Below are 10937 nucleotides of genomic sequence, written 5' to 3'. Positions count from 1 at the left end.
GGGCACTTGGGCTTCTACCATGATTTAGCAATTATGAATTGGGTGCAATAAACATTCTGGTACAAATATCTTTGTTATAATGTGATTTTTGGTCTTCTGGATATATACCTAGTAGAGGAATTATAGGATCAAATGGCAGGTCTATTTTTAGTTCATTTTTAGTCTATTTTTAGTTCCAGCCCGTGGTGGTCACTGTCCATCCACTGAGGCCTATAATCTCCTCTGTGACACTCTGATTTTCAGCTCAGTGGTATTACATTTCTTTTCTTAAAGTATTTTATTTTGTGTACATGTATTATAGATGGAATATCTTGGGGTTTTCACTTCTTTGCTACTAGTATGTAGAAATGTAATTATTTGTTGTATATCCATTGTGTATTCCACACTCTTGCTGAACTCACCGTGGATTCTAGCAGTCAATTTGGAGATTCCTTGGCAAATTTATATAAATTAAAATATCATCAAAAATACAATAATTTTACTTCTTTCTTTCTAGTTGTTATGCCCTTTATTTCTATCATTTACCTTAGTGTAATGGTTAGAACCTCCAGTAATGTGTCAAATATAAGAAATGGGAATAGGTGTCCTCACCTTGGTCTTAATCTTTAGGGAAAGATGTTCAATATTTTACCATTAAGCATGATATTAGCTATGATTTTTTTTAAATCAATATCCTTTACAGATTAAGTTCCTATTTATTTCTCGTATATGGCAAATTTTTAAATTATGAATGAGTACAGAACTTTAATAAAGGCTTTCTCTGTATGATCATAGGCATGATCATTTAGCATTCCTCCTTTATTCTGTCAACAAGGTAAATTACACTGATTCATATTTAAATGTTAGACCAATTTTACGTTTCTGGAATAAATCCTGCTTGTTCATGATGCGTTATCCTGTTTGTATATTGCTGAATTCAGTTCTCTAATATTTCACTGACAAATCTTGCATTTATGTCCCTTACGGGCATTAGTTTGTGTCAATAAGGAGGCCACACTCTGTAAAACAATTTGAGAGGTTTATTCTGAGCCAGGTTTGAGGACCATGACCCAGAGCCATGCCCTGAGCACGTGGACTGGCTGTGGTTGGGTCACTGTGGTGGGGTCATGGTTTGGTTTTATACATTTCAGGGAGACAGGAATTACAGGTAAAGTCATAAATCAATACATGGAAGGAGTACATTGGTTTGGCCCCAAAAGGCAGGACATCTCAAAGGGGGAAAGGGAGCCAGGTGGGTATAAAGATTATTTACTTAACAATTGGCTGAAAGAGTTAGGCTCTATCTAATAGGTCAGGAGTCTGCAAAAAGGAATGCTTGAGTCAACGGTCTGTTAATCAGAGACAAACTATAGGACATATGCCCAGACCCATGTGGTTTATATATTGAGGACCTGCAGATAACTCTTGCAGAGCCTTAGGCCTGTTAATAAGACACAAAGGACAACTCTAAGGAGGTAGGGTGACATGATGAGGCCTGTCTGATCTCCTTTCTCATGGCTGACAACTCAGTTTTAGGGATCCTACCTCATCAAGAGGGGGTTCAGTTGGCCAGCTTCTGGAGGGAGACTTAAGATTTTATTTTAGTTCACATCTGTAATCTTCTTTTCTCCACCCTTAACAGAAATAGAACTCTGTTTTGTAGACTCTTAGAACATTTATGAAATTTTAGCAAAAATTTCCCCAACTAAATTATTTGAAAATTCAACGTTAACATCTGTCCTCATACAAGATGAATTTCCTATTCCCAAATGCTTAGGCTATCACAATGTGAGAACACAAGATTACCTTTTATGATGGAGACAAAGAAATGTGCCCGTGATTTCAAGTCACAAGAGGAAGTTTCCAAAACATTGGCTTTGACTGTTTATTTCTACACAGTCTTTAAAAGTGAAGTAAGTTCAGGCCACTACATAAGCTGCTAAGAAATATCTTATTTTCCTTTTGAATAATTCAATTTTGTAAATAAGTCTATGTGTCCCTGGGGTCTTCTTATACCAACAGGGGATAATGGAGTTTGGCTAGGTTGGAGGAAATTACTACAGAAATATCACCCTCCTGGGACCTCTGGGTTTTCTCCTGGCTCTGCTCATGTGAGCTGGTTTACAGGGCAAGACCATCGTGCAGCTGACAGCCACTCCCAGGCAACCCACCCACACCGGTGAGCAGGTCCTGTGTCCCAGAAGCAGGCTGCGTTTTGAGTGATTTGCATGGTGTTTCTCTGACAGAATCTGTCCCTGTGCCATGATACTCAGTATAAAGGCACATGCAGGCACAGAGTCTGACTAAACAAAGAACTCCTGGAAAGTAGTTTCCTTCACACAATAAATCATGTTTCCTAGCTAGACTTAGGAAATGAAGAATGTTTAAAGTGGTCATATGAATAAAATACTATAGAAAGGGAAAGCACCCAGCTCAAACAGGATTTGGGGGGATTTGGGAATCAAGATGCACACATTTCCCAGAGAAGTTAATTAAAGAAAAGAAGACTGCCCATCAGGGTCACTGTGCCCACAGGCTTTCCCTGTGCCATGGGCTGGGTCCTAGGGGCATGTTGGTGCCCCCCCACTTGGTATGATGCAGGCCAATAGGTTCTAAGCAGCATTTCCAAGGTGTCCACATGGAAATGATGGAACCTGGATTCTAGCAGGTATGGATCTGACCTTAACGTCTTGCCCCTGTACCATGTTGCTTTTACTGTGAGCTCCCAGGACCAAGCTGACAGTACTTTCCCACCAGGCACAGGAGCTACATTCATGACAGGCACCATTCAGATGATGAGCCATGCAGTGTCCTCAGCCTGGGCTCAGATTGATTCATCAATCCACCATTGCTAGAGAATGTGATAGGAGTACAGTTAACACAGAAAACTTAGGTGGACATTCTTCATCTTACTGGTGCTTCATGTGCTGGAACTGCCTACCCACCACCTACGGACATGGCACATCTGTCCTCATCTATAGGACAGTGTGCAGAGCAGCCCTGGACCAGGTCAGTCCTGCTGAGGTCTGCTAAAAGACCTGTACCCTGTACATCACTGTGGAATTATTCTCTCATGGTAGAAGGAGAATATTTTTGCTATTATTTCTTTGTGCTAAGAGGGGGAAATAAAAGGTAATGAATTTTACTGAAGGATTGGGTTGACATCCATCCAGTGGAGAAGTTGTTGGCAAGGAGCCTTTGTTTGACCAGGCACAAGCAGGTGATTCCCTGAGTAGAGAAAGGGAGCCCTTCAGAAACATTGGGAATCACTGAACATGGCATTGGTCTTGCCTTTCAATCGCGTGCACCACAAATGGTGAAGGCTGAGAGATCATCAGTCAAAGAGGGTGCAGTACCCAGGACCAAGGGTTCAGGAGCCACGCAGGCAGTCCTTCCAGTGGACAGAGTGTGAGCAGGGCCTGAGTCAGTGATAGGCAAGAGCCACTGGGATTCAGCCATTAACATTACCATGATTTTATTAATCTTTAACACAATCCATATTTAGCCACTCCACCAGCCTTAGCACTTCTCCAAGTGTTAGAAATCCAAATCACCACTGTACTCATGGAGCATAGACTCTGGTGAAATGGCATTATTCAAATATCATACAAGTCAGTGCATAAATACAAAATAAGATCAATGCCATGAGGAACAACAAAGTGTCCCAGGAAATATAGAGGGGCTGCTGACTAAGGCTATGTCAGCAGTGGAGAGGAAGATGCTGAAGGGATGTTTTCTTAATTTAATTTTTATTAAATCATAACTATATATATTTATGTGATACAATGTGATAATTTGATACACAATGTAGAATTCTTGAATCCAACTGATTAACATAATCATCACCTCACTTATTTTTTGTGGTTAGACATTTATAATTTACTCTTAGTTGTTTTGAAATGTACCCTTGCATTCTGCACATTTATGCAAGGTCTCACCAAATGCCCTCCCTCCACTCCAACTCCCCCCCTTCCACTCTTTCTCCTCTCAGCATCTTCTTGCTGAACTATATTTGTGTTTTATCATTCTCATAAATGTGTAAGTGATTATATATTGGTTTCATAATAGTATTGAGTACATTGGATACTTTTTTTCCTATTTTTGAGATACTTTACTGAGGAGAATATGTTCCAACTCCGTCCTGGTATACAAACATAAAAGATGTAAAGTCTTCATCTTTTATGGCTGAATAGTATTCCAATGTACACATATACCACAATTTGTTATTCCATTCATGGGTCGATGGGCATTTGGGCTATTTCCACAACTTGGCAATTATGAACTGGACTGCAATAAACATTCTGGTGCAAATGTCTTTGTGGCAAAATGATTTTTGTTTATCTGGGTAGATATCTAGTTATGGGAATTGCAGGATCTAATGGTAGGTCAACTTTTATTTCCTTGAGTATTCTCCAAACTTCTTTCCAAAAGGAATTTATTAGTTTGCATTCCCACCAGCAATGCAGAAGTGTTCCATTCTCTGCACATCCACGCCAATATCTGCAGTTTGGGGACTTTGTGATGTGGCCTAATATTACTGGGTTAGATGACATCTCAAAGTGGTTTTGATTTGCATTTCTCTGATGATTAAGGATGATGAGCATTTTTTTCATGTGTTTGTAGGCCATGTGCCTGTCATCTTCAGAGAACTTCAAGTCTCTTGCCCACATATAAATTGGGTTGTTTGTTCATTTCTTATTAGTGAGTTCTCTGTAGACTCTAGTTATCAGACCTTTGTCAGAATCATAACATGCAAAAATCTTCTCCCATTTTGAAGACTGTCTCTTTACTTTACTTTGTATTGCCCTTAGCTATGCAAAAGCTTTTTAGTTTGATTAGATCCCAGTGATACATTTTTTTGGTTTTGCTTCAATTCCCTGGGGGATCCACCTCACAAAATATTTTCCCAGGCCATTTCATTAAGCATTTTCCCTATACTCTCTTCTAGTATCTTATAGTTTCTTGTCTTAAATTAAAATATTTTATCCAGTGAGAATCAATTTTTGTTAGTGGTGAAAGATGAGGGTCCAGTTTCAGTCTTCTACATGTCACTAGCCAGTTCTCCCAGCACAATTTATTAAATAAGAGGTCTTTTCTGCAATGCATGTTTTTGTTAGGCTTATCAAAGATCAAATGACAATATGTGGTTGGGTTCATCTCTTGGTTCTCTATTCTGTTTCATATATCTTAATCTCTATTTTTGTGCCAGTATCATGCTCTTTTGATAACTATAGATTTGTAGTATAACCTGAAGTCTGATAAGGTGATGCCTCCAGATTTGTTTTTATTTCTAAGAAATGTATTGGCTATTTGGGTTTTTTTTTTTTTCTGATTCCGTATAAAATACTATCTTTTCAAATTCTTTAATGCGTGACATTGGTGCTTTGATAGTGAGTGCATTAAATCTGTAGAATGCTTTAGATAGTATGGAATTTTAGCAATGTTGATTCTTTCCAGCCACAAGCATGGTATGTTTTTCCATTTGTTAACATCATCTGCTATTCCTTTTCTCAGGATTTTATAGTTATCTTTACAGAGATCTTTCATGTCCTTTGTTAGATAAATTCCCAGGTATTTCATCTTCTTTGGCACTACTTTAAAAGGAATAGAGTCCCTGACTATATTGTTGGCTTGACTACTGTTGGTATATATAAAAACTACTGATTTCTAAGTATTGATTTTGTATCCTGAGACACTGCTATATTCCTTGATCACTTCCAAGAGTTTTATAGTTGAGTCCCTGGGGTTTTCCAGGTATAAAATTATGCCATTGACAAAGAGTGAGAGTTTGAGCTCCTCTGACCCCATTTGAATACCTTGATCCCCTTGTCTTGCCTGATTGTGATGGCAGGGACTTCCAGTACTATGTTGAATAGAGTGGTGACAATGGATATCCTTGTCTAATTCCAGATCTGAGTGTAAATGTTTCCAATTTTACCCTATTCAACATGATATTGGCTGTGGGCTTGCTGTAAATGGCTTCTATCAGTTTAAGAAATGTCCCCTCTAAGCCTATTTTCTTAAGTGTTCTAACCATGAAAGAATTCTAGATATTATCAAAAGCCTTTTCTGCATCAATTGATAGAATCAATGATCTTTGTTTTTTATTTTACCTATATGGTGAGTTATATTTATAGTTTTACAGATGTTGAATCAACCTTGTAACCCTTGGATAAAACCAATTTTACCATGGTGTATAATTTTTTTGATGTGTTGTCAATTTCTGTTTGCTAGGACCTTATGAATATTTTTGCATTGATATTCACTAATAATATTGATCTATAGTTTTTTTTCTTTGTTGGGTCCTTTCCTGCTTTGAGGATTAAGGTGATATTGGCTTCATAGAATGAGTTGGAGAGGATTTTTCCTTTTCTATGTATTAGAAAAGGTTATGGAGTATAGGTACTAGTTCCTTTTTGAAGGTTTGGTAGAATTCTGATGTGAAACTATATGGTCCTGGACTTTCCTTATTGGGAGATTTTGTATTGTTGATGTCATTTCAGTGGTTGATACAGATCTATGCAAAATTTCTAATTCTTTCTGGTTGTGTCTAGAAGGTGGCATGCTTCCAGGTATTGATCCATTTTCTCTAAATTTTCATATTTCTAAAAATAGAGTTTTTTGTAGTAATCATTGAATTTCTGTTGTATCTGTTGTTATTTCCCCTTTATTGTTTCTAATTGATGTTATTAGAGATTTTACTTTTCTGTTTCTGGTTAGGCTAGACAAAGATTTATCAATTTTATTAATCTTTCAAAGAACCAACTTTTTGTTTAGTTGATCTTCCAAATGAGTCTTTTGTTTTCAATTATTTATTTTGTTCTAATTTTGGCTCTTCTTCTGCTGGGTTTGGAGTTGGATTGTTCTTCCTTTTTCCAGTTGCTACAAATGGTCTATTAGGTTATTGACTTACATTCTTTCTGTTTTCTTGATGAAGGCTTCTAGTGTAAATTTCCCTCTTAGAAATGCCTTTGGAGTATCCCACAGATTTTGACAGATTGTGTCTTCATTATCATTTTGTTCCAAAAATCTGATGATTTCCTTCTTAATCTAATCTTTGACCTAGTTATTTTTTAGCCTAATGTTATTTAGTTTCCATGACTTTGTTTGAGTATGAAGATTTGTTGATGTTGAGTTCAATTTTTATTCGTGATGGCCTAAGAAGATACAAGGAATAATTTATATTCTTTTAAATTTGTTGAGATTAGACTTGTGCCCTAAGACATGATCAGTTTTGGAGGATTACCTGTGGACTAATGAGAATAATTTTGTATTCAGTTTTATTAGGATGAAATGTTGTGTAAATGTCTGTTAAATCCATTTGTTCTATGGTCACGTTTAAGTTTATTATATCTTTGTTTAGGGTCCATCCAGAACTGACAAAGAGGTGTTAAAATCTCCAACTATTATGGTGCAGGAAGATATCAAATTGTTCATACCCATTAGTGTTTGTTTTATAAATTGAGGAGCATTAAAGGAGGGTGTATAAATGTTGATTATTGAACTCTGTTCATGTTGAGTGTTTCCCTTGACAAATATGTAGTATCCATCCTTGTCTTTTCTTATCTTTGTTGGTTTAAATCCTATTGTATCTGAAAATAAAATTTCTTTTTTTGAGACAGAGCCTCAAGCTGTCACCCTGGGTAGAATGCCATGGCATCATGGCTCACAGCAACCTCCAACTCCTGGACTCAAGTGAGTCTCCTGCCTCCACCTCCCAAGTAGCTGGGACTACAGGTGCCCACCACAATGCCTGGCCATTTTTTGGTTGCAGCCATCATTGTTGTTTGGCGGGCCCGGGCTGGATTCGAACCTGCCACCTTAGGTGTATGTGGCTGGCACCTTAGCCACTTGAGCCACAGGCGCCGAGCCAGAAAATAAAATTTCAACCCCTGCTTTTTTCTGATTTCCATCTGTCTATTTTATAGATGTCCATCACTTCACCCTGAGTCTGAGTCTTTTTTTATCTTTTGAGGTAAGATAAGGTAAGCAATAGACATCTGTTTGATCTTTTGGAATGATCCCACCATGCTCTGAGGGAATGTTCTGTTCTTGTTTTCCATTTTCTGCCTCTTTGGATACTTCGGATCATTCAGAAGCCTTGTCTTCAATTTATGAGATCCTTTCTTCTGCCTGCTCAACTCTATTACTGAAGGACTCTACTGTATTTTAAAGTTCCTCAAATAACTTTTTCACTTCCTTGAGTTCTGCTGTATCTTCTCTCATGGCCATATCCTGGTGTTGTTGTCTTTGAATTCATTAATTTCTTGACATAATTTTTGAACTACTATTTGGATTTCTATTTCCATCTTCACCTCCATTCTATTCTTATTTGCCATCCATATTCTGAATTCTCTTTCTGACAATTCAGTCTATGAATGTCATCTTCTGTTGTACCTCCTTTGTCATTCCTTGGGGGAGTTGATCTATTCTGATTATTCATGTTGCCAGAGTTCTTCCACTCATTCCACCTCATGATTATTTTCTGCAAACTGGCAAATAAAACTGGTAGGGTGAGATTGGATTGGGGGCTCCAGGAGGTAGCGTTAACCAGCCATTCACCAATGAGCTAGGGCTTGTGATAGTGATTTTCCCCTACAACCTTACAAAGGTCCTTTCAGAGCTGCAGCCAGAGACTCTGAGAACCTGATAGGTGAGATAATGCAAGCTGGCTCTGTCTTGAAGCCAGCCAGCCTCTACCTAATCCTAAAGAGTCATGGTATTGGACTGAAATCTCAGCTGGAGAAATATACAAGCAACTGCAGTGGCCCACTCTCCTCCAGCCACAGATGGAGGAAGAGAATATGTCCCTTCCTGCTACAAAACAATCCACGTTCAACCTCAGAAGGTCCCCAGTTGACAGCCCAGGTTGAGAGTTCCAGTCAGATTGTCCCAGACTGTACAATCACTGCTCGTGAAGGAGAGTTCAAAGGGTCTCCAGTGCCCAGTATTAGGAATCCACAGGCAGTTTCATCCTATAAGCCTGAGGGGCTGGAGTTTTGTCCCCTCCAGTGAGTAAGGTAGTCAGGAAAGTGTGCCCACCAAAGTCAGAAGAGGGGTGTCAGTGACTCCGCCCCCACCCTGCACCATTGCCAGCAAACAGGAGGGACTGGAACCTGGTCCCCTCTGGTGAGTAATGGAGTCAGAAAAGTTCACACACCAAAATCAGAAGAAGAGCATCAGTGCTTCTCCCTACCATGCACCATCACCACACATCCCTCTCTCTCCCACAGCCCCCACTCCCACTTCCACACAAGTCACTGTTTTCACACTGCTATCCAGCTGCCTGAGGGGGCAAGGGTGGACTGGGTGTTCAGATTTGCAGGGAAAATATCTGTTCAATTTTATGCCAGGCAGGATAATGCCTAAGCTCACTGGTGGGACTTCCCTGAAAAAGGAGGCCTGGTGTTTAGCAGCTCTCTCCTGTGGGGTAAAATGAGAAGTCCTTTGTTCCCTGCTCACTTTCAGAGAGCACACAAGGAGCCCCCTGCTTGGGGGAGGGGGTCTCTTGTTCTCTTGGTGATGGGCTTTGTACCTGGAATTTGTTTTCTTGGATCCCCTTGCTTGGAGATGCAGCTTGCCTCAGCAGAGATGATGGATACTTGTCTATCTTCTTTCTTAGCTCAGCTCTCCACCTTCAGGCTCACTGAGTCCACTTCTCTCCAGTATCTCTCCCTCTGGATGGGACCCTCTGGTGAAAGCTGAAGGAATTTTTATTGTGGATATGAGGGGCAGAGGCCTCAGTGACGCTTACTTAGTCTCCACTGTACTGAATCTGGAGACAGTCTCGTGCCTTGTGCTAAGATGTAGACAGAAGACAGGCAACTGCCATCCCAGAGTTTACCAATAGCAACATGACCAGTCCTTTATTCATTCCACATTTGGGAAATATTTCATTCAACTTGAAAGGCACTAAGACTTTTCCAGACATGTCTTCAATATCAAGCCTCTTTTTACTCACATTTTTAAATTGTCATTTATGCAAAATCTTTAGATTCCAATAAAAGTAAGCCATTTGTAAAAATTACTCGAGGAAAACACTAAAATTGCCTATTTCTTTTTTTTTTTTTCTGTCATATGCTGACAAATCTCCAAGGAAGTATGCTCAAGTGAACACACAGAACCAATTTCTGAAGCAATAGATCTGTTTTTTGTTTGGTTGCTTTCCTGGCTTTCTTTTGGAAGGGCTTTGTGCTTTTTGTTTTGTTTTGTTTTAACATCAAAAAGAAGCTGTTCAGCAAATGTGTAACTTAGAGATTGTTGGGCACATAGCATATCTCTTGAGTAATAGATAGTCTCTGTATTTTTTATCCTATGAGAGATTCTGTGAAATTCCAGACCCTTGAAAATCACTTTAATACGTAGAATGTTTTCTTCTTTCTTCAAATATACTCCTTACATGTTTATGCTAGCATAAAGGCTTTTCTAAGTTATCAAATAAACACCATAGAATAATTTCAATTGAGAACAGAAATGCTTATGCTTAGCCTCATCCCCTCCAAAGACTGTATTTATTCATTCAATAAATACATTTTAAGTGGGCTCCGTACTGTCAGCCAGTCCCTCTTTGGTATCTGAGCTACATGCCTTTCTTTTTATTGCCTTCAGTTTACAAATGTGATTGGAAACTTTTTCTTCTTCGTAATTATGTATGTGTGTATTAACTATATATGCTTTATACACATTTATACACATGTATAACTGTATAGTTAAAGATACATTAGCTGTTGATTGAAACAAGTAATTAGCTACTACACTGCATAGAACTTTTAGTGGATAAGACATGCAAGAACTTTAACAAGAAAAAGAATATAAGATCTGTTTTGTGTATTGTATAATATAATAAATTACCTCATGAAATGTTTAAATATTGTATGCTTCCCCTGAATTAAATCCACAAGGTTAAAAGAGAAGTAAAACCATTGAGGGGAAAAAGCAAAATAGCTCTCTGACCACAG

The sequence above is a fragment of the Otolemur garnettii genome, unplaced genomic scaffold (assembly GCF_000181295.1).
Source record: "Otolemur garnettii isolate 467f Iridium unplaced genomic scaffold, OtoGar3 scaffold00215, whole genome shotgun sequence".
Taxonomy (NCBI): Eukaryota; Metazoa; Chordata; class Mammalia; order Primates; family Galagidae; genus Otolemur; species Otolemur garnettii.
This window is presented reverse-complemented; position numbering follows the sequence as displayed.